The following is a 22038-nucleotide window of genomic DNA, read 5'->3' as shown; positions in this document are numbered from 1 at the left end:
AAGGGATATCTAGTGTAGTTAGGGTACTATTTTCCACTATAGTTAGATTTAATAATCTAGTTTCTGTAGGGAAAGTGTTAAGTGTCAGGGGGACTGTAGTGTAGTGTAGGGTTAACTGACTCTGACTGCTATGGCAGGGTGACCAAACCCTTCCATTTCAGGGTGACCGCCATAGAAAGCCATAGAAAAAAGATTGTTTCTATTAGAATTGCAATAGAGCAGGATAGTGGCTTCGCTACTTTCACACCTGGGCGTTTTTGTAGCAGGCGTTTATTGGGCTTTTTTGTGGACGTGTTTGGAGGCAGGCATGACATCTGAACTTCTGTGTAGGGGTATATATACACACACACATGTATGTATATATACACATACACATATATGGGTGTGAAAGTAGCAGAACCCTATTCCTGCGCTAATGAAATAATGAGCAGGCATAGGACTTCGCTCCTATCACACCTATCTGTGTGTATGTGTATAAATACATATAAGTGTGTGTGTATATATACCCCTATACAGAAGTTCAGATGTTATGCCTGCCTCCAAAGACGCCCAAAAAATGCCCACAAAAAACACCTGAAACAACACACCTAGGCATTTTTGTAGCAGGCGTTTTTTTGGGCATTTTTTGGGCGTCTTTGGAGGCAGGCATAACATCAGAACTTCTGTGTAGGGGTATATATACACACACACATGTATGTATATATACACATACAGATATATAGGTGTGAAAGTAGCAGAACCCTATTCCTGCGCCAATGAAATAATGAGCAGGCATAGGACTTCGCTCCTATCACACCTATATGTGTGTATGTGTATAAATACATATAAGTGTGTGTGTGTGTATATATATATATACCCCTATACAGAAGTTCAGATGTTATGCCTGCCCCAAAGATGCCCAAAAAAACGCCTGCTACAAAAACGCCTGCTACAAAAACGCCCAGGTGTGTTGTTGCAGGCGTTTTTTTGGGGCATTTTTTGGGCGTGTTTGGAGGCAGGCATTACATCTGAACTTCTGTATAGGGGTATATATAAACAGACACTTATAGGTATTTATACACATACACACATTTAGGTGTGATAGGAGCGAAGTCCTATGCCTGCTCATTATTTTATTAGCGCAGAAATAGGGTTCTGCTACTTTCACACCTATATATGTGTATGTGTATATATACATACATGTGTGTGTGTATATATACCCCTACACAGAAGTTCAGATGTCATGCCTGCCTCCAAACACATCCACAAAAAAGCCCTATAAACGCCTGCAACAAAAAGCCGGGTGTGAAAATAGCGAAGCCACTATCCTGCTCTACGGCAATTCTAATACAAACAAACTTTTTTTTCTGGTTCTGGACATGCTACCGAGCTGAAACTTCACTGGTACACTTTTTAGACCCCCCAGACACTAAATCCAAAGAAATCTCATTTTTTTTTTCAATAATTGGCTCTCTATCAAAAATGACAATTTTAAGAACTTTTTTTATGTGATTAATAGTCCCTGGGGCATGACCCAGAACCCTAGGCACTTTTTAGGGGCATTTATTGGGTTTTAGGGCTTCAAAATGGTGTTTTTTGATTACCGAAGTTCGGGTCCCATTGATTTCAATGGGGTTCTGAAATCCGGGCCGAACTTTCGGGAAGTTCGGGTGTTCTGGTCGAACCAAACTTTTCAAAAGTTCGATCATCCCTAGTTAAGATGTCTCAGGACACTATAGATAGGTGGTTGAGATTTACATTTTCAGAGTATACTCTACATACATCACAGGTCTTTGGCCCCAGCATGGACTGGGAACTAGTAGATTGCTTGAACAGCTCTACAAAGCTACCACTTAGTCCAAGTTTTGCATGGTGGTTAAAAATATCTAGATGGCCTAATCTCCTGTCAGAGCCTTATGGAATAGGTCCTGCAAGCCATAGCTCCATCCTAATAGGTTGTTTTTTGCTTGTCCTCTCATGTCATGTGCTGTCCTGGAAGAAGATCGGGGAAAACAATATTAGTAACCTGGTAACTTAATTTCCAGGAATTTTCCAGGACAGCTGGCATTCGCACTCTATGTTCTGTGTTGTAATATATTATCTTTATTTCATTAGATACCTAGGTTCTTGCCTAATACTGAGGTGAATAGGTCACTATGTTTTTTTTTTTAAATTGATTGAAGATGAGGTGTTTCTTGTTTTAGGAAGATGGAGCCTGACTCATGCTGTCCTGGAAGATTCCTGGAAACTTAGTTGCCAGTTAAGGCTAACATCTACATCAAACTTTGTTGTAGACTAAGAAACTGACTGCAAGGTAGTAAGGTAGTAACAACATCTGTATAAGCCTCTATTTGTGGCCAGGCTACATAGGGTCAAACCAGGGTTGAAGCTTATTAACCTAATTAGAAAAACCAGTAAACTAAAGCACACTAACTTAAGCTGGATACACACTATACAACTTTTGTGGTTAGATTTCTTTTAGATTTACCTTCAACTATGTAGTGCAAGGGCCTGCCCGATTGCATACAAATTAAAAGTGTTTCAATTTGACCTCATATTATAGGGTTTTGGTAAATCTAAAGGAAAAAATCTAAAGACAATTGTATAGCGTGTATGGGTGCCTCACTGTTACCAAGTAAAATAAACAATGGGGTTGATTTACTAAAACTGGAGAGTGCAAAATCTGGTGCAGCTGTGCATGGTAGCCAATCAGCTTCTAATCTCCGCTTTTTTAATTAAGTTTTGGAAAAAAAAACTAAAAGCTGCACCAGATTTTGCACTCTCCAGTTTTAGTAAATCAATCCCAAATCCCAACATTCTTATTTTAGAACAAAAAATGAGACTAGGTGGGTCATAGGTTCATAGCATAAATAAGAAAAGCGCTATGTATCATCAGGTCTATAAAATATTTCTGCATCAGCTCTACAAAAAAAAAAGAAATAAAAAAAGAAAACAAGATATTAATTAAAACGTCCTTGGTAATTAAAGACCAATGCCAACCCTATTGACTACAACACAGTTAAGTGGTTTCAGCGAGCTTCTAGCACTGAAGAACAAGATCCATTTGGCAAACGTAACTTTTGTAGCTGGAGAAGTTTTCTGTTTGCATGAGATAGTGGCTCTAAAGAACTGGTAATACCTCTCTCCAGCTGTACATGACTGGCAGGCATATAATCATTAATCATTCTTATTTGCGTTAAAATTAAAAATGTTATCTGAACGTTTTAGATAAGGCATTTGCCAAAATGTATATTCTCTAACTACTATCTTTAAGAAAGCAATATAAAATACAAGAAATATACTCTACTTATGTCTACCAAATACATAAAGCAGGGCTACCCATAAATGTCTCAAATAAACAAGCAATGCTTTGGGGCAATTTTGTGCATGCTTGCAGCTATCAGGCAAATTTGATGTAATAGAGGTGAAATAAAGCAGGCAGTCATTGTTGCTCATTATTGTATCAGTTGCCAGATCAGAGTAGACCTCTCTAGGCCCCATTCACACCTGAGCAGTTTTCTGCTTATCCACTTAAGCCCCGGAGGATTTGGCTGCTCAAAGACCAGGGCCTATTTTGCGATTCGGCACTGCGTGACTTTAACGGACAATTGCACAGTCGTGCAACCCTGTACCCAAATTAAATTGACATCTTTTTTTTCCCCATAAGCAGAGCTTTCTTTTGGTGGTATTTGATCACCTGTGCAATTTTTACTTTTTGCGCTATAAACAAAAATTGAGCGACAATTTTGAAAAAATAGTACTTTTCCCATTTTTTATATGAAATTCCCCCCCAAAAAAATGTAAAAATTAATTTTTTTTTAACATTTTAGGCCAATTTGTTTTCTGCCACATATTTTTGGTAAAAAAAATCACAATAAGCGTATTTTGATTGGTTTGCAAAAAAAGTTATTGCGTTTACTAACTAAGGGAAAGATTTATGTAATTTTTATTGTTTTTTTTTTAACTAGTAATGGCGGCGATCTGCGATTTTTTTTTGCGGGACTGTGACATTGCGGCAGACAGATCGGACCCCTGACTGACATTTTTGACACTTTTAGGGGTACCAGTGACATTACTACATTAATCAGTGCTATAAATATGCACTGTTACTGTAAAAATGACACTGGCAGGGAAGGAGTTAACTTTATTAGTGATCAAGGGGTTAAGTGTGTCCCTAGGGGCGTGATTCTAACTGTCAAGGGGAGTGGCTTGTGATGTAACCACAGAGACATACGATCCTACATAGCAGGATCGTATAGTCTCTGCAGTTACACCAGGGAGAATGACAGACGGCTGTGTTTACATCAGCCACCTGCCTTTCTCCCTCTCCAGCGGGAGATCGTGAGTGGCCGGCGGACATCGGAGCTGCAGGTCACTCGCATGGGGATGGCAGGGAATGAGCGGGAGCGTGCCTCCGGCAGCGCGCGTTCGCCCCCTTAGAGGCTCCTAGGCGAGCGATGTAGCGATACGTTGTTTTGCCCAGGAGGGGCTGACCGCCGCAGTACATAGTCGTGCGGCGGTCGGCGGCAAGTGGTTAAAGATTGTAGCTCTAAAATGCTCAGCAAGCCAAATCCCATCCATTTGAATAGCCCCTGTTCACATCTGAGCGTTCTGTCGCCTGATGCAAAACTCCTGTCGTTTAAAAAAGTACATGAGCTTCTTTTAGGGGTTTTGCCCCAAAGACTTCAACAGTAACGCCTGACTTGAGCGTTTTACAAGTGATATCTGCTCAAATAGCAGCTTTCCACTCTCCTTCTCTGCCCCCTAGTACTTTCTATTGGCTAAACAAAAATGCCTGAAGCTGTAAAACGCTTGTAATACATTTCTAAAAACGCTTTAAAAATGCTTGTAAAAATCTGCATAAACGCTTTAAAAAATGCCCAAAAAACACCAGTAAATCACTACGCTTAGGTGTGAATGGAACCTCAGCAAAAATCGTGGAGGGTCCTGATGTTCAGTCTACTCAAATGAGGATAAGCACATTTTTGGCCAGCCTCCAAAAAGACACAATTACAGACAGTGGAAGACGATGTTGACTTTGGAGTCACTGTAGATCACAACACTACGTGGCTGTAACAAAGGTAATCGATCAGCAAAACTGCAAGAGAAAAAAATTGTTTAGAGCATTAAAATCTATGAAACGCATATATATGTATCCTAACATATTAGAGAGATAAATACATTGCTAAAGAGGCAAAAAGTATTTTCATATTAAAGAGGTTGTAAACCCCCCTTAATTACTTTTTCCTATAGGTAAGCCTATAATAAGGCTTACCGATAGGTACTGTAAATATCTCCTAAACTTGCACCGTTTAGGAGATATTTACATTGCATGCAGCCGATGACATCAGTGGCTTCTGCGTGCATTGCAAATGCATTCCAATCATTATTCCAATCAGATGGCCGGAGGACGCGAACCAGGAAGGACGGCTGAAAAGGTCTGCCTTGTTACGGCGAGCGGGCGGCACTGCGGGGCTTCCTTCTAAGGTAAGTATTTCATAATGAGCTAGCATGCAATGCAAACTAGCTCATTATGCCTTTGTCTTACAAGTTTTTCTTTTTTTTTCCCTGAGGTTTACCACCTCTTATGACCTTATAAAGTGGACTTAAACATTAAACTACCATTTATCCACTCCCTCTCCACCTTCTCTAACAAATTTGTTTTGTTTTTCTTTCTGGGAGCAGGTACCTTTTGGCGACAGGTACCCGCTCCCACTTCTGCAACTCTCTCCCCCAGGCACAGTACAAAAGGCATGAACATGTTGAACATATGTACTGTAGTGGGGTTCAATAGCCTGGTCATTTTGCATTACCTTTTTGAAAATGGTAAAAAACATTTTTGCAATGAATTCCCAATCATTTGTTTCATATACAATAAAACCTTGAAATGTGCACATAATTTGTTCCGGAAACATGCTTGTAATCCAAAGCACTCTGATATCAAAGCAAATTTCCCCATAAGAAATAATGGAAACTCAGATGATTCCTTCCACAACCATTTATTCATAAGTCCTTCAGTTTATAGTCCATTTAAAAAGATTATAGCAATGTTATTGGTTGTGTAACCATAAAACGTCCATCCACAAATGGCGCCTCCACAAGGGGATTAGAAGCAAAATCCAGCAGGAGCTACAGAGTATCAAATGGAAGAAAGGCACCTCTAAATGTAGCAATATGGTTACATTTAATCAACATTTAGCAACTCACGTGGTTGATGAGTAAAGCTGTCCACATAGACCATCCTCCGCGCACCGCCGGCTCTCACCACTGTCAATCTGCAATCATGACCAGGAAGACTACCCTGCAGTAAAGCGATCTGAAAGCGAGGCTTAATCACTTGTGGAGTGCAGCATGGAAGGGATGACGTCAATGAGAGTGGCGGTGTGGAGAACAGTCTATGTGGACAGCTCTACCCCGGATGCCTGCATACTTAGATGTGCCTGTTTTAATCATCAACCAATGGAGTTGCTAAATGTTGTACCTTCATTAAATGTAACCATATTGGTACACTTAGAGGTGCCTCTCTTCTTGTTTGTGCCATGACACTACTTGTATATCAAGACATCGCTCATTTATTAAGTCAAAATTTTGAAAAAATATTTACTGGTCTTGCAAAACATTCTCAGCCCAAGTTACTCCCAATCCAAGATTTTATTGTATAAAGAACATTTAAAAAAAAAATGAAAAATTTGCTTGCACATGATTGAATGATGGAAGTCATTAGAGCTTTACCACATTCAGTATAATAAGTGCAAATTTCCTTCCAGAGTGAAAACCTTCCTGAAAAGTGAACCAATTATCTGCATTCAGTGGATCAACCCTATTAAATACAGATAAATGATACCAATACAATTAAAAATAAAGAGGCGTCAAAGCTTACAGGTGTCCATTAGTAATATAAGGCCCTTTTCAATAACAAGTATTGATTCTAAGGGGCAGTAACCAACATCTACTAATCAGAATCCATCGTGTATTGATCTAATCTCAATGGCGTGAGTCAGTTGGATTTCAAAAACTAGACCACATTTATTCAATAGGCAAGTGGTTTGAAAAATATATTACCCTCCCATCAGTGCATCACTCCATAAGTACTGCGTTTCATTGATTTTAAACTGTTTGTCAATGATTTTTGTGTGCAGTTTTTGGCTTTTTTCCCTAACCTAGGTCCCTCCTGTGGGACACGTGATATGTGAATGTAAACTACAACTGATGAGGCACAGTCTGGAATGTGATTGTGCAGCTGTGAGTTTGTTTCTTTGTATTTGGAATGTGTACAAGTGTATGCATGTACTGTATGTGTAGGTATGCATCACAGATGGTGACACAGTAAGCTAACTTATTTATGGCTAGGTGGCATTAGGAATTTCCTTTCTACATGTACCATCAAACCATGGGCCTACTTCTGGTATGTAGACAGCATACGGTTAATCTGACCAGCGCCAAAGGATGGACTAGCTGCATTTCATGGAAAATGTAAATAAGTCTACAAACTAATTTTGTTAGGCCTTATGCACATGCACAGTGAAAGACTGAAAAAATACCCAGTGATAATTTTGTTCATTTTACCACATCCGGGGAGACTCAGGTGCCATGTACAGTCTGCTATATAAGTGAATGGTTTCCCGAACATAGAAAGTCTGCATGTAGGAAATATAGGTAAACGTTGATGCAAGGAACCATAGGGGTTTTCATGAGTACTTCTGCATTCTGCCATACACTTGTAAGCAGTGTTGTATTTTTATATTTGTGCTTCCCTAGGCAAGACTAAATCGAGCACCCCCACCCCCATCTAAATTTAGCCCACCCCAGCCGACGTATACCGTTCTTGTCTCTGGGACACTGGCAGAGGACTGAGCTGTCCTGACTGTTTAGGAACAGAGGCGGCTCTTCAATTAGGCAAATTAGGCGGCCGTGAGGCCTAATTGACTCCGTTCACAGATATGCATTTTGAACCACATCCGATTACATGTGAACCAAACCAGTTTTCTATGGAGCTGGTTTACATACAGTAAATGAGGTGCAGCTGCAGTGTGAATTTGCTGCAAATTCAAAAAGCTGAGCACTGTGGTGCGATTCAGATGCGAATTCCAGGCTCATTGCCTTCTATGGGAAGGAAAATCTCATACATTTTAAACATGGTGATGTTACCGGGGGACCCCGCTCCTTAGCTATTTAAGAACTATCAGACAGCGGAGCTGGCCGATCGCAGGAGCTTTCGGCGTGAGCAGAGTTTATTTTTTTTCCTTTTCCGTGGCAGCGGGCAGCTTGATTGACAATGGATCTACTCCGGGGGACACTGTTTTTTAAAAAAAAAGGAATTGTCAAAAACTGTGTCTTTATTTCTTTTTGACACTTTTTTGGTAAATGAGTAGGGGTACACTGTACCCCATACTCATTCACATAGGGGGCCAAAATCTGGCCCCCTTGTTAAAGGGGGTTTCCAAATTCCGATAAGTCGCCTGCCAACAGACCTCCAAAACCACTGGCCAGGGTTGTGCGGAAGAGGCCCTTGTCCCAATTAACAAAGCATCCCCCCATAGTGAGGGCATGGGGCCTGGGATGGTACAGAAGGGGGGGGGGAGCGTTAGCTTATTCCCCTCCTTTCCTGGCCTGTCAGACTGCAAACTCAGGTAAGGGTCTTTTATGTACTTTTTGGGGCGGGGGGGGGGGGGAAACGCCATTTTTTCACATTGTTTTTTGCCTGCAATGGGTTTTTTTACATTCAGCTGTCAGCAGGGAACCCTGCTGACAGCTGATGAGTTACCATTGTTAAGGAACATGGCAGCCAGCTTCCCAGCCTGCTCCCTAACAATCAACTGATGTTAAAGGCTTCAAAAATTTGCATCTAAATCGCAGCTGAACAGCTGCTTAGCAGATTCACAGTAAAAACTAAGTGGAAATTTGCACCGGACATGTGACCTGAACTGCCTCTGCCCTTCTGCCTGGGGGCAGCGCCACCCCCCTGAAAAATGCCTCCCAAGGCAAATGCCTTGTTTGTGTCGTGGTAGATACGCCCCTGCTTGCATGGCAGGCTGGACGGAGCACGTGCGGCTAACTGGCCAGTAAAAGGCCCAGACTTTTTGCTGGGGATATTTTCAACCTCTCACTGGCTGTGTGAATGATGCATTAAAGTGATTGTAAACTTATTTTTTTAATAACAAAAATGTTATACTTACCTGCTCTGTGTAGTTTTGCACAGAGCAGCCCAATCCTCCTCCTCTAGGGTGCCCTGTTGGCGCTCTTGGCTCCTGATCCCTCCCAAGTGCTCACATAGCAAGCCGTTTGCTGTGGGGGCACTTGTGCAGGCTTGATCCCGAGCCACACACAGAGCGTGACTTGACCACACCGCCCACTCTCTACTCACAGGCTGTGATTGACAGCAGCAATACAGCAAATGGCTCCCACTGCTGCCTCTATGTCCAGTGAGGAGAGAGAGAGAGGAGAGGGCCACTTCTCTCGGGCACAGCTCTGTATCGTGAACAGGCTCAGGCAAGTATAAGGGGGGGGGGGGGATTCTGTGCACAGAAGGTTTTTTTACTTTAATGTAGAGAATGCATTAAGTCAAAAATAAAACCTTCTACCTTTAGAACTTTAGAACTACTTTAAATTTACATCACTACATCAAAATGTATTACCATTCAGGCGAATTACCTTTTATCCAAAACAAAATAAGATGCTTAATCTTAGAGGAGGGAAGCAAACATAATTTTTAAACAGGGAATATGTTTATAGGCTAAATATATCATCCACAAAGTGTTGATAATCATTCTGATTTACTGAGAAGCATAAACTGCTGGTATTCGAATGGCAGGCCCCCAACCTATACTCCAATGGTACAATATACTATAGGAAATGTTTCCAAATGCACCTTTTATCCTACAGGCGTCTTCTGAATTTCTGAACTTTTATTATTTGAGTTTCTTAACCAAAGCTCAATGAAAAGGTCATTGTTATGTAAAACCAAAAGATGTGAGTTGTGACTAATCAAATACACATGGACTCAGTGGTACTATCACATCACAGGCCATTTGTGTTATTCCTCAAAAACATTCACATGGTACTGAGCACAAAATATCCCAACAGAAGGATTATTATTATTAGGGAAGTAAAAGAAAAAAAAAAAACTGTTCTAAAGAATAAATCACAACCAGTTTAACATAGCGTTGGACACGTGAAAGTATTCTTGATAAAAAGAAACTTCAGAATTCAGCAAAACAGGAAACTCTATCTCAAACTTAGGGATGTCATAGATGATTTATTTTTTTACATGTAACCAGTGGGTTGAACAAAAAAAAAAAATTTAAATTGACCCGATTCCCCCATTAACATACTTCATGTAGATGGGGAAATCCTCCTGCCACACTATTGTAATCTGTCGGCAAGGAGTTTCCCCACAATGATCAGTGTTGTCGGCTATAGCCAATGGCACAGATAATTCAGGAAAAAAACAAGAAGTTTTTTTTTTTTTTCTTTTTTCCTTGCTTTTCTCCTGCTTCTTTTTTCTTTCTTCCTTCCCCTTCTTTATAGAGAAGGGTAACAATAAATCAGACAATATCTTTTGAAATATATTCTTATTGGGGGATGACTGCTTACTCAGTGTATATCTGGTGGTCCAATTGGTTGGTGGGGTTCCTTGATGCTCCAGGGCCCGTCCAGGGAGTGTTATTGCTGGTGTGCTTGAGGTGGGTCTCACACAGTGAACACTTAAATTCATTGAATGTCTATGAATATGGATAGTGTATAATATGTCATTGTCTTTGTAGATTAGCGCTGTAATGTCTTCAAAGGCCCTGATGAAGTAATGTCTGGTGAAACGCGTCAATGTATAAGGGCCTATTATACCAGCAGTCTCTGTTTGGTGTAAAACTATATACAGTGAACTCTATCAGCACTAGTATTGTTTTTATAACCTATCTGTATATTTGATGGATTCTTTATTTTTGTGATCAATAAATTGTAATATTTTATTTCAAGATGTTTTCCCCTTGTGTGGCCTGTACAGTCCAAAATCTTCTTTTGCTTACTTTCCTATCTTTTTTGGAAAAGCATCATATCAGATGCTTGCGATAACTTACCGTACAGTTTCATGCGGTATTTAAATCACTTATTTACTTCCGAAAGATAACATATGAGAGATTTTAAGGAGTTTTTTTGTGAATTACAGGTTTTTTTTTTCTGAATGGTATGCGTTTTTTTTTACGGCATGCTCAGATACTGTAAAATATGGCTTAATGAATTGTGCCCAGTGTCTTAAAAAAATGCTGTAAAGGTGGTATATAGGAAAGGTGGGAATTTATAGTGAAGGATCTAGGGCAGTGATGGCAAATCTTGGCACCCCAGATGTTTTGGCAAGGCATTTCCCATGATGCTCAACTACACTGCAGAGTGCATGAGCATCATGGGAAATATAGTTCCAAAACATCTGGGGTGCCAAGGTTCGCCATCACTGATCTAGGGCAATGCTGATCACAAGACCTGCTTCCTGTTCCAATGAATCCCTTTGCGTATGGAGGGTCCATTTAACTGACAGCTGCCCCCCTATACAAATAGATTTAAAAGCTTGCTAAAAATGAAGTTAAAAAAAAAAAAAACAATGACTAAATGGCTTAGAGCACATTCTCGCAGAATGTCAAGTACCCAGCTTTCCTGGGAGTCAGCGGTCTGGCACAGTAACCTCCAGGAAGGCTTAATTTTTGACAGGCTTTTTTTTATTTGTATTCTGGGAGTTAGGTGCTGTCAGCGAAGTGGACCTTCTATTTCCAGGTTTGCTTTTACCAGTAAGCCTTATCTACTTTTTTATATAAAGAGGTTAGGTTGCGAAGTTGTTGACATTGACATTCCAAGGTGCTGAAAGCCCTGACGTGAGAAGAGGTAACCAGCAAGGAGGAATAAATGAGACCTTAAAAAGGGACCTATTACCTTTTTAACATTATACAGGTGTAGCAAGTTCAGGTAAATGTCAAAATGTGTTAATCATTTATCAAAGTATGTTAATCATTTACAACTATTGTTTACCTGTACAGCTCATATGTTATATGTGCTTGGTCACAGCACCTGTTTACTTGTTACATAAGGAAGCACTGCTACCTGTTGATCCTCTTACCTCACTAATTTGGTCTATCTGAAATACAACTATAGACTTTAGTCTCTATTGATATAAAACACTCAGACACCATATCATCTTCACCTAGGCTCTAAGTGATATAATGGAACTCAGATATATTTTTTTTGTTTACTCATAGCAAGAGAGAAGTACATGTTACCTAAAAATATGAGATTTGATTATGCTGACATTCTGCCTATTGATTCATGTTATGGGTGATTTTAAATGATAGGTACACTTTACAAATTAAATTTGTAAAATACCCTCCCTTATCCTTTTTCTTTAGATTAAAATCGGGGGAATTCAATAAATCCCTACACATACTTTTCTGGCACTATGGTCCTTTAAAATGGCCTGCGCCAGATTCACGATTTCCTGCTTCCCATTTTGGGAACTTTATTGACACATGAGGCAGATTCTGTAGTTCTTAATAGGTTGCAGATAATAAAATTAGAGGTAATTAAGACCTAGTCTAAGTTGGCTTACAGAGACAGGCAGAGTGCCTGTCTCGGTATGCAGTGTAGAAGAGTGGCATGCTTGTTGTTGCTACCCCCTCCCTGTCACTGGTTGTTAAAGCAGAATGATACTCACTTCAACTCCAGCGATGCGGCATCCCCAAGCTCCCCTCCCGGCCGCTGACATCTTTGGAAGACCAGCTTCCGGGTCTCGATCGCTGGCTGCTTGGCTGGGCAGAGATGACATCACTCCCGCACATGCATGGGAGTTGAGTCAGATTTGATATTGCGTGCTCAGCTCACTGTAAAAGGGCGGGCAGGTAGGTAAGTAGCTTTAATTAAGAAGAGACAAAGCTGCAGACATGGGAGTAAGTCACAAATGTGCAAGTCACAAGCAAGTCTCAAGTCTTAACCTTCAAGTCTCAAGCAAGTCCCAAGTTACTGTGGCGAAAAGCAAGCAAGCCAAGTCAAGTCCCTGCTAGAAGTCAAGCAAGTCAAGTCAAGTCATTTATTTGGTCAAGTCACAAATCAAGTCAAAATATTGCTTTAACACATCTTGAGAAAATGCAAATATTTAATAACTTCAAAAAGTAAAGTCATTTCGAGTCATATGTCTCAAATCAAAGTCAAGTCTTAAGTCATGAATACCAAGTCAAAGTCAAGTCGAGTCTTTTATTAATTTTAGTCAAGCAAGTCTCAAGTCCTCAAACTGGTGACTTAAGTCTGACTTAAGTCAAGTCATGTGACTCAAGTCCCCCACCTCTGCAAAGCTGGTCTCTTCCACTTTAACCACTTAAAGACCACCCGCCACAGTTTTACTGCGGCAGGTCAGCTCTGTCCCGCAAAACGATGTAACTGTATGCCACTTTGTGAGACCGCAGAGCCGATCAACGGATCCGGCAGTCCCTGACATACCCATAGCACCATTGCAGTGTGAACAGCTTTTCTGACTCATGGAAACATATGGGTCAGAGTCTGAGGTGAGCTGCTATTGAGCACTTTATCAGCACACGGAGGCACTAGTGTGTGAATTGAGGCACTAAGCACTTTATATTGCATTTGCACGGCACAGAAGGAAAAGATTAATAATTTATTTTTTCACCATGGACTTGATGCACTGATATTTATTTGAATTTTTTTATGGCACACAATTTTATGGCATTTTAGTTTTAGTCCCATTTTAGTCTTCTGCAAGTGTTTTAGTTTTAGTCGTATTTAGTCAATTAAAACTCCAGTACATTTTAGTCGACTAAAACGTCCTACATTTTAGTCGACTAAAACTAATTTTAGTCATCTATAATGGAATGGGTGTAGTTCAATTGTAATTTGTAATGCATTATTTAAGCATTTCTCTACTATTTCCAAACTCATTATATACTACTGCTGGTCCTGGAGTGAAAAATCTAATATGTTATTATTTATGGTATTAAGCTTTGAGCATGCACCAATTTTGGCAGCAAATTTCGATTTAGTTTTAGTTATAGTCTTTTGACTAAAATGCCATTTTAGTTTTAGTCGTATTTTAGTCATCTGAATTGTTTTAGTTTTAGTCATATTTTAGTCGACTAAAATTGTGTTAATTTAGTCGAAGAAAACGTTTTAGTCGGTTTTAGTAGACGAAATTAACACTGCTTGTAAGGAAGTTATTCCACTGCAAAGCTTGGTGTCATCTGCAAAGACTGAAATGGTACTTTTAATCCTTCCGGTCCAGAAGTGGTTAAGGACACTGTAGGCTTCACAGCTGACAGTCTCCTAGCGTAGCATGATGGGTAGGCTAAGACATTAGATCATCACCAGTTCTACCCTCTCCTTGTAACTGACAGAAGACAGTGGGCAGGTTCTATAGCCAATAGCAAGCTATCTATTGGCTAAAAGTCTGCCTACTGCCGTTTGTCAATAACAAGGGGAGCCGACCTTCTGGGGAACTGGTGAATCCCAATCAGACTATGTGTGACAGCTGCAGCGATGGAAAGGATGCAGTGATGGGAAGGATGCAGTGATGGGAAGGATGCAGCGATGGGAAGTCCGTAAGGACTTTCATTGCATATCCACCCTACAAAACTTACATAAATCTGTTGCCCGCATTGACATTTGTCACACAAAGGCAAGTTGGAATTGTAAAGAGTGTCTTGGACACTCTTTATGAATTCCCCTCAATGAATTTTACTACAGTACAGGTGTTCAGAAACCCAGGCTAGTTGTTGGTTTGAGCCCACATTTCTGCATAATACTGCCTGACAAAGAACTAGAAGATGATAAAAAATAGAATGTAAAGATATTAACTGAACTACTAACCTTCCAGCGGTGGCCACACTCATTGCAAAGTACAAAAGTTGTCATTGGCTCATCTGCACTGCGGGTCTGCACCTAAAGGAGACAAAGTATTGACAAGTTATTGTGAATGACATTGCCCTATCCCACCAGATATTATTCCGTTTTTACTGTGCTGAAAGATTGTTATTATCAAAATGGACTCTATCAAATCTTATTACATCCTGGCCACAATTTCAAGCACTATATGGCAGCAATTACTGTTAGTGCTCACGTTCCTTGTATCTCCTACAGGGTGCTCTGGGTCGGCGAGCGCCCACACACTGTAACCGCATGCTGTCATTAACACAAGATCACAGGCAAAAGGCACCGAAGGCACATCGTTTTTCTGTGTGGACATATTCTATTTTACTTTTTGTAGATTACACAGTGTGAGGTTGATTTACTAAAAGCGAATAGAATGTGCACTGTGCCAGATCAGTTGCTCCAGAGCTTAGTACATGAGGGGAAGCTCTGCTGACTTCCATCATCCAATCATGTGCAAGCAAAAATGCTCATTTTTTCCCCTTGCATGTGATTGGGTATTTTTTTGCAAAGTGAGTCTTCTCATTTGCTAAGCTCTGGAGCAACTGCACTTGCAAAGTGCACAGTCTACATCTTTGCCTTTAGTAAATCAACCCCAGAGCCTACCTGATAAGGGGCTCCAGTTTCCATCCTAGTATTCCCTATCTGCAGCTAGCCACTCCACTCACTAAACCTCTACTGCTTTCCTGAATGGCCTTAAAAAAAGATCTAAAGGCAAAACCTTTTTCTTTTCGGGTAAAGTAAGGAAGGTTTATAACCCCTGTGAGTTTTTTGCCATCTCCCATTGGGGAGATTTCCCTTCACTTCCTGTCCCATAGACAAAATAGGACATAAGAGGAAACCCCTCCAAAAGTTAGGGATCCAGGTTGCATCAGGATAATTCTGATATAAAATTATCAAAAAAATGAATATCAATGAGATATGCAGTCTAACTTCACACCTACTCATCATTTCATTTTTACCAATCTCATACCAGAAAGACCCTGAAGGATTAGTTTTCAAGACACTTAAAGTGGTTGTAAACGTCAGAATGAAATATAAACAAAGCATATACCTCTATAGCAGGGGTCTTCAAACTGTGGCCCTCCAGTTGTTCAGGAATTCCCATCATGCTTGTGAATGTCAGAGTTTTACAATGCCTCATGGGATGTGTAGTTCCACAACAGATGGAGGGCCGTAGTTTGAGGATTCCTGCTCTATAGTTTGTAATTATCTTAATCCAGAGCACTAAGTGTCATTTCTGTCTGTTGCCTTGTTCCTCCGCTATAAGCATAAGTCACTTCTGAGAAGTTTTCCTGACATCAAGACAAATGGTGACAGGGGAGGGAGCTCCATCTGATTGACAGCCTTAGCTCTGTTACTATGTGCTGTGTGAAGGGAGGTGTGTCCCTTGCCTCCAATCAGCTTTCAGAGCTTTCTTCACTGATGTAACTTCAGCTCTCCACCCGCTGCTTTTCAGAGCTGAGAGGTCCTGTGTAAATTCTGCACTTTGAATGCATTTAGGTTAGGGGAAAGATGGCTGTAGATAAACAGGTACAACTTATGTAGGATGATTTGTTTCATCTCTGTGTATTACTTGAGGCCAGTCACTTTAGTGGGTTTATAACCACTTTAAGCCTGCCATAGGACCGGCCGAATTTTAATCCATGTATAAGCAGGCTGATTGTACCCAAGTCAATCCATCGATTTTCTTGGGTACAACCAGCCTGTCGAATTTTTCCACATGTGATTACTTCCAGCAGCTATATAGGCATATAGAACATTGAAGAATCATGTAACCAGAGGGTGAAGTCTCCCCAGAAACTAAGTAAACATTTAGCTGAATCCGGGTGCTATAGATTGTAAAATAATTAAATCAGGGATCACTTGAATAGATTTTCTTACAATGCAATGCTGTCACTTTACAAGATTATTCAGCAAAGAATGGGTACTTACCTTTCCACCTGCCTATGGGTTCCCACAGCTCTCATTTGTTCCTACTTCCGACCTCAACTGAAAACTGAAAGCAGCGTAGGGCCCATTGGATGGACATTCCTCAATGGGCCAGTTTCCCAGCAGACCTCAGAGATCTCTCAGGATCAGAGTGCAGCGAGGGGCCCACGAGATTGACATTCCTCAATGGGCCAGTTTCCAAGCAGACCTCGGAGATCTCTCGGATCAGAGTGCAGCGAGGGGCCCATGAGATTGACATTCCTCAATGGGCCAGTTTCCCAGCAGACCTCGAAGGTCTCTCTGAATCAGAGTGCAGTGAGGGGCCCATAAGATTGACATTCCTCAATGGGCCAGTTTCCCAGCAGACCTCGGAGATCTCTCAGAATCAGAGTGCAGCGAGGAGCCCATGAGATTAACATTCCTCAATGGGCCAGTATCCCAGCAGACCTCAGAGATCTCTTGGTATCAGAGTGCAGCGAGAGGCCCATGAGATTGACATTCCTCAATGGACCAGTTTCCCAGCAGACCTCAGAGATCTCTCGGGATCTGAGTGCAGCGAGAGGCCCATGAGATCGACATTCCTCAATGGGCCAGTTTCCCAGCAGACCTCAGAGGTCTCTTGGGAACAGAGTGCAGCGAGGGGCCCGTGAAATCGACATTCCTCAATGGGCCAGTTTCCCAGCAGACCTCAGAGATCTCTTGGGAACAGAGTGCAGCGAGGGGCCCATGAGATTGACATTCCTCAATAGGCCAGTTTCCCAGCAGACCTCAGAGATCTCTCGGGATCAGAGTGCAGCGAGGGGCCTGTGAAATCGACATTCCTCAATGGGCCAGTTTCCCAGCAGACCTCAGAGATCTCTTGGGAACAGAGTGCAGCGAGGGGCCCATGAGATTGACATTCCTCAATGGGCCAGTTTCCCAGCAGACCTCAGAGATCTCTCGGGATCAGAGTGCAGCGAGGGGCCCGTGAGATCGACATTCCTCAATGGGCCAGTTTCCCAGCAGACCTCAGAGATCTCTTGGGAACAGAGGGCAGCAAGGGGCCCATGAGATTGACATTCCTCAATGGGCCAGTTTCCCAGCAGACTTCAGAGATCTCTCGGGATCAGAGTGCAGCGAGAGGCCCATGAGATCGACATTCCTCAATGGGCCAGTTTCCCAGCAGACCTCAGAAATCTCTCGGGATCAGAGTGCAGCGAGGGGCCCATGAGATCGACATTCCTCAATGGGCCAGTTTCCCAGCAGACCTCAGAGGTCTCTCTGAATCAGAGTGCAGTGAGGGGCCCATAAGATTGACATTCCTTAATGGGCCAGTTTCCCAGCAGACCTCAGAAATCTCTCGGGATCAGAGTGCAGGCCCATTGACATTCCCCAATGGGCCAGTTTCCCAGCAGACCTCAGAGATCTCTTGGGAACAGAGTGCAGCGAGGGGCCCATGAGATTGACATTCCTCAATGGGCCAGTTTCCCAGCAGACCTCAGAGATCTCTCGGGATCAGAGTGCAGCGAGGGGCCCGTGAGATCGACATTCCTCAATGGGCCAGTTTCCCAGCAGACCTCAGAGATCTCTTGGGAACAGAGTGCAGCGAGGGGCCCATGAGATTGACATTCCTCAATGGGCCAGTTTCCCAGCAGACCTCGGAGATCTCTCGGGATCAGAGTGCAGTGAGGGGCCCGTGAGATCGACATTCCTCAATGGGCCAGTTTCCCAGCAGACCTCTGAGATCTCTCGGGATCAGAGTGCAGCATGGGGCCCGTGAGATCAACATTCCTCAATGGGCCAGTTTTCCAGCAGACCTCGGAGATCTCTCAGGATCTGAGTGGTTTTAGGCAGCAGGAAAGGTGAGAATTTACCTTCCACTTTTACAGGTAGGCTTTGCTTGTCATTTTTTTGTATAGCAACAAGGTTCCTTTAATACTAAAGTAGTTGAGCAACAGTGATTTTGCTCATTGCCTACAGTTGCTCTGTAAGAATATTTCTATTTTATTTATCAGCAGTATTTGTGCAGCCTGGAGTTTATCCATAATGACAACAATAATAATTTGAAATAATATGAATCTAGTGTGACATGCCTGGTTGTAAGTGCAGTTCTTCTTCTTGCACTTATCACATTGAAGCAAGTCCGTCTGAGTTCCTCCAGTCTTTGCCATCTGATGTTCTCTAATGGCTTCTTGTGTCAGCGTATTCCTGAGCGTCTTCAGCTCTTCACTTGCCATCTCCTGTCATTCAAGAGTGGTCCAAGTCACTTACTAGAGTATGCTTTCTTGGGAGAAGTATAACAGTCAGGAGAAAACAATAATTCACAGTTCCTCAAGAAAAACACAAGGCCACAATGTGAAAATAATGTACTCCAGCAAAGTAAAATTCCTCAATGCTATAGTCTGTGCAAATCTAAATTACACAAATTATTGCAGCTCTGTATTCATTAATACATCTTTATATATTACATATATATGTTAAAATAAAAACAGTATAAGTACCTTAATTTGACTGGGTATCAGCCTGTTGCATTCTACTGTACAGTCTTTACACTCACCGGCCACTTTATCAGGTACATCTGTTCAATTACTTGGTAACACAAATTGCTAATCAGCCAATCACATGGCAGCAACTCAATGCATTTAGGCATCTAGACGTGGGGAAGATGACTTGCTGAAGTTCAAACCCAGCATCAGAATGGGGAAGAAAGGGGATTTAAATGATTTTGAACCTCGCATGGTTGTTGGTGCCAGAAGGGCTGGTCTGAATATTTCAAAAGCTGCTGATCTACTGGGATCTCACGCTTAACTATGTCTAGGATTTACAGTGAATGGTCCGAAAAAGGCAAAATATCCAGTGAGAGGCAGTTGTGTGGAGGAAAATGTCTTGTTGATGTCAGAGGTCAGAGGAGAATGGGCAGACTGGTTCGAGATGATAGAAAGGCAACAGTAACTCAAACAACCACTCATTACAATCAAGGTATGCAGAATACCATCACTGAATGCACAACACATTGAACCTTATAGCAGATGGGCTACAGCAGCAGAAGACCACACCAGGTGCCCCTCCTGTCAGCTAAGAACAGGAAACTGAGGCTACAATTGGCACAGGCTTACCAACATTGGACAATAAAAAATTTGGAAAAAACGTTGATTGGTCTGATGAGTCTCAATTTCAGCTGCAAAATTCAGATGGTAGGGTCAGAATGTGGCGTATATAACATGAAATCATGGATCCATCCTGCCTTGTATCAATGGCTCAGGCTGGTGGTGGTGTAATGGTGTGGGGGATAGTTGCTTAGCACACTTTGAGCCCCTTAGTACCAATTGAGCATTATTTAACCACTTTACCACCGGAGGATTTTGCTGTCTTACGTCTGGGCCACTTGTTGCGATTCGGCACTGTGCAACTTTAACTGACAATTGCGCGGTCATGCAACACCGTACCCAAACAAAATGTAAGTCCTTTTTTTCCCACAAACAGAGCTTTCTTTTGGTGGTATTTTATCACCTGTGCGATTTTTACTTTTTGCGCTATAAACAAAAAAAGAGCGACAATTTTGAAAAAATAACAATATTTTTCACATTTTTTTATATGAAATTCCCCCAAAAAAATGTAAAAATCAAATTTTTTTTATCATTTTAGGCCAATTTGTTTTCCGCTACATATTTTTGGTAAAAAAAAAATCGCAATAAGCGTATTTTGATTGGTTTGCGCAAAAGTTATTGCATTTACTAACTAAGGGAAAGATTTCTGTCGTTTTTGGTGGGTTTTTTTTAACGAGTAATGGCGGCCATCTGCGATTTTTTTTGCGGGACTGCGACATTGCGGCGGACAGATCGGACCCTTGATTGATATTTTTGACACTTTTGGGGTTACCAATGACATTACTACAGTAATCAGTGCTATAAATATGCACTGTTACTGTAAAAATGACACTGGCAGGGAAGGGGTTAATTTTATTGGAGAGGGAGGGGTTAATGTATGCCTTGTGCTTACTGACGTGTGTGGGGGGAGGTGACTGAGTGACACAAGGACAGATCCAGGGTTCAGCTATGCTGAACCCTGCAATCTAACCCTGCCTGTCACTTAGGAGATCCGCCCGCTCTGTTTACACAAGCGGGCGGATCTCCAGATTCGATTCCCCGATGATCGCCGCTGCTCCTCCCCTGGCCCGACTCCCGCTGTGACTGAATACAGCGGGAGCGCGCCCCCAAGAAGGGGGAGTGTCTGCCGACGTAGGTCTACGTCGTCAGACCTACAACAGCCACTTTGCCGCAGTAGAGCTCTAGTGAGCAGACGGCAAGTGGTTAAGCGCCACAGCCTACCTGAGTATTGTTGCTGACCATGTCCATCCCTTTATGACTACAGTGAACCCATCTTTTGATGGCTCCTTCCAGCAGGATAATGCACCATGTCACAAAGCTTACATCATCTCACCACTGGTTTCTTGAACATGACAATGAGGTCACCGTTCTCCTATGAGCTCCACGGTCACCAGATCTCAATCCAATAGAGCACCTTTAAGATGTGGTGGAATGGGAGATTTGCATCATGGATGTGCAGCCGACAAATCTGCAGCAACTGCGTGATGCTATCATATCAATATGGACCAAAATCTCTGAGGAATGTTTCCAAAACCTTGTTGAATCAATGTCACGAAGAATTAAAGGCAGTTCTGAAGGCAAAAGGGGGTCCAGCCCAGTACTAGCAAGGTGTAGCTAATAAAGTGGCCGGTGAGTGTATATTAGAGCTCAGTTCAGGATGGGATGGGAAGGAAGGGTAAGCAGCCCTAGGAGCCTTTGGGTGTGCTGCAATACGAGGAGCCATGCTGATAGGAGAGCAATGACATAAGGATGAAGCAGTCAGTGTGCTGCTTGTTCATTCACTGTCCAGTCACAGGGTGGTATTAGTCGGGGAGGAGACTTGTATATTAAAGTAAAATTGTAACAAAGAAAGATCAAGTCCCCTTCCCTTCTAGGCCCTTCTAGGCACTACGCAGTTTCTGTAGGGCAGACCTGTGTAAATCTCAGGAATAGATGGACAGAGATACAAATCCTTTGATGGATAAAACAGCTCCCTTATACAGTATCTCACAAAAGTGGGTACACCCCTCACATTTTTGTAAATATTTTATTATATCTTTTTATGTGACAACACTGAAGAAATGACACTTTGCTACAATGTAAAGTAGCAAAGTGTCAATTTGCTGAAGGGACAGCAAATTGACACTGT

The 22038-nt window shown here is 41.9% G+C and overlaps 1 long non-coding RNA gene and 1 pseudogene across 2 annotated transcripts in view; one reads left to right on the top strand and one right to left on the bottom strand.

The window, feature by feature from the left end:
* Positions 1–22038, top strand: part of LOC309546218 — a 1099142-nt gene that overhangs the window by 587756 nt on the left and 489348 nt on the right. The gene's annotated exons all lie outside the window — the stretch shown is intronic.
* The window catches only part of LOC309546217 (transcription elongation factor A protein 3-like), a 128659-nt pseudogene continuing 111484 nt past the window's right edge, over positions 4864–22038 (bottom strand). The window contains exons 15-17 of the transcript XR_014226161.1: positions 18897–19043; positions 14829–14904; positions 4864–5041 (exon numbers count right to left, since the gene is read on the bottom strand). The product of XR_014226161.1 is annotated as a transcription elongation factor A protein 3-like (transcript). The remainder of the gene's footprint in view (positions 5042–14828; positions 14905–18896; positions 19044–22038) is intronic.

Source organism: Pelophylax lessonae (genome assembly GCF_965119305.1).
Source record: "Pelophylax lessonae genome assembly, chromosome: 2".
NCBI lineage: Eukaryota > Metazoa > Chordata > Amphibia > Anura > Ranidae > Pelophylax > Pelophylax lessonae.
Note: the sequence above shows the minus strand (reverse complement) of the source record. Positions and strands in the feature narration are given on the sequence as shown.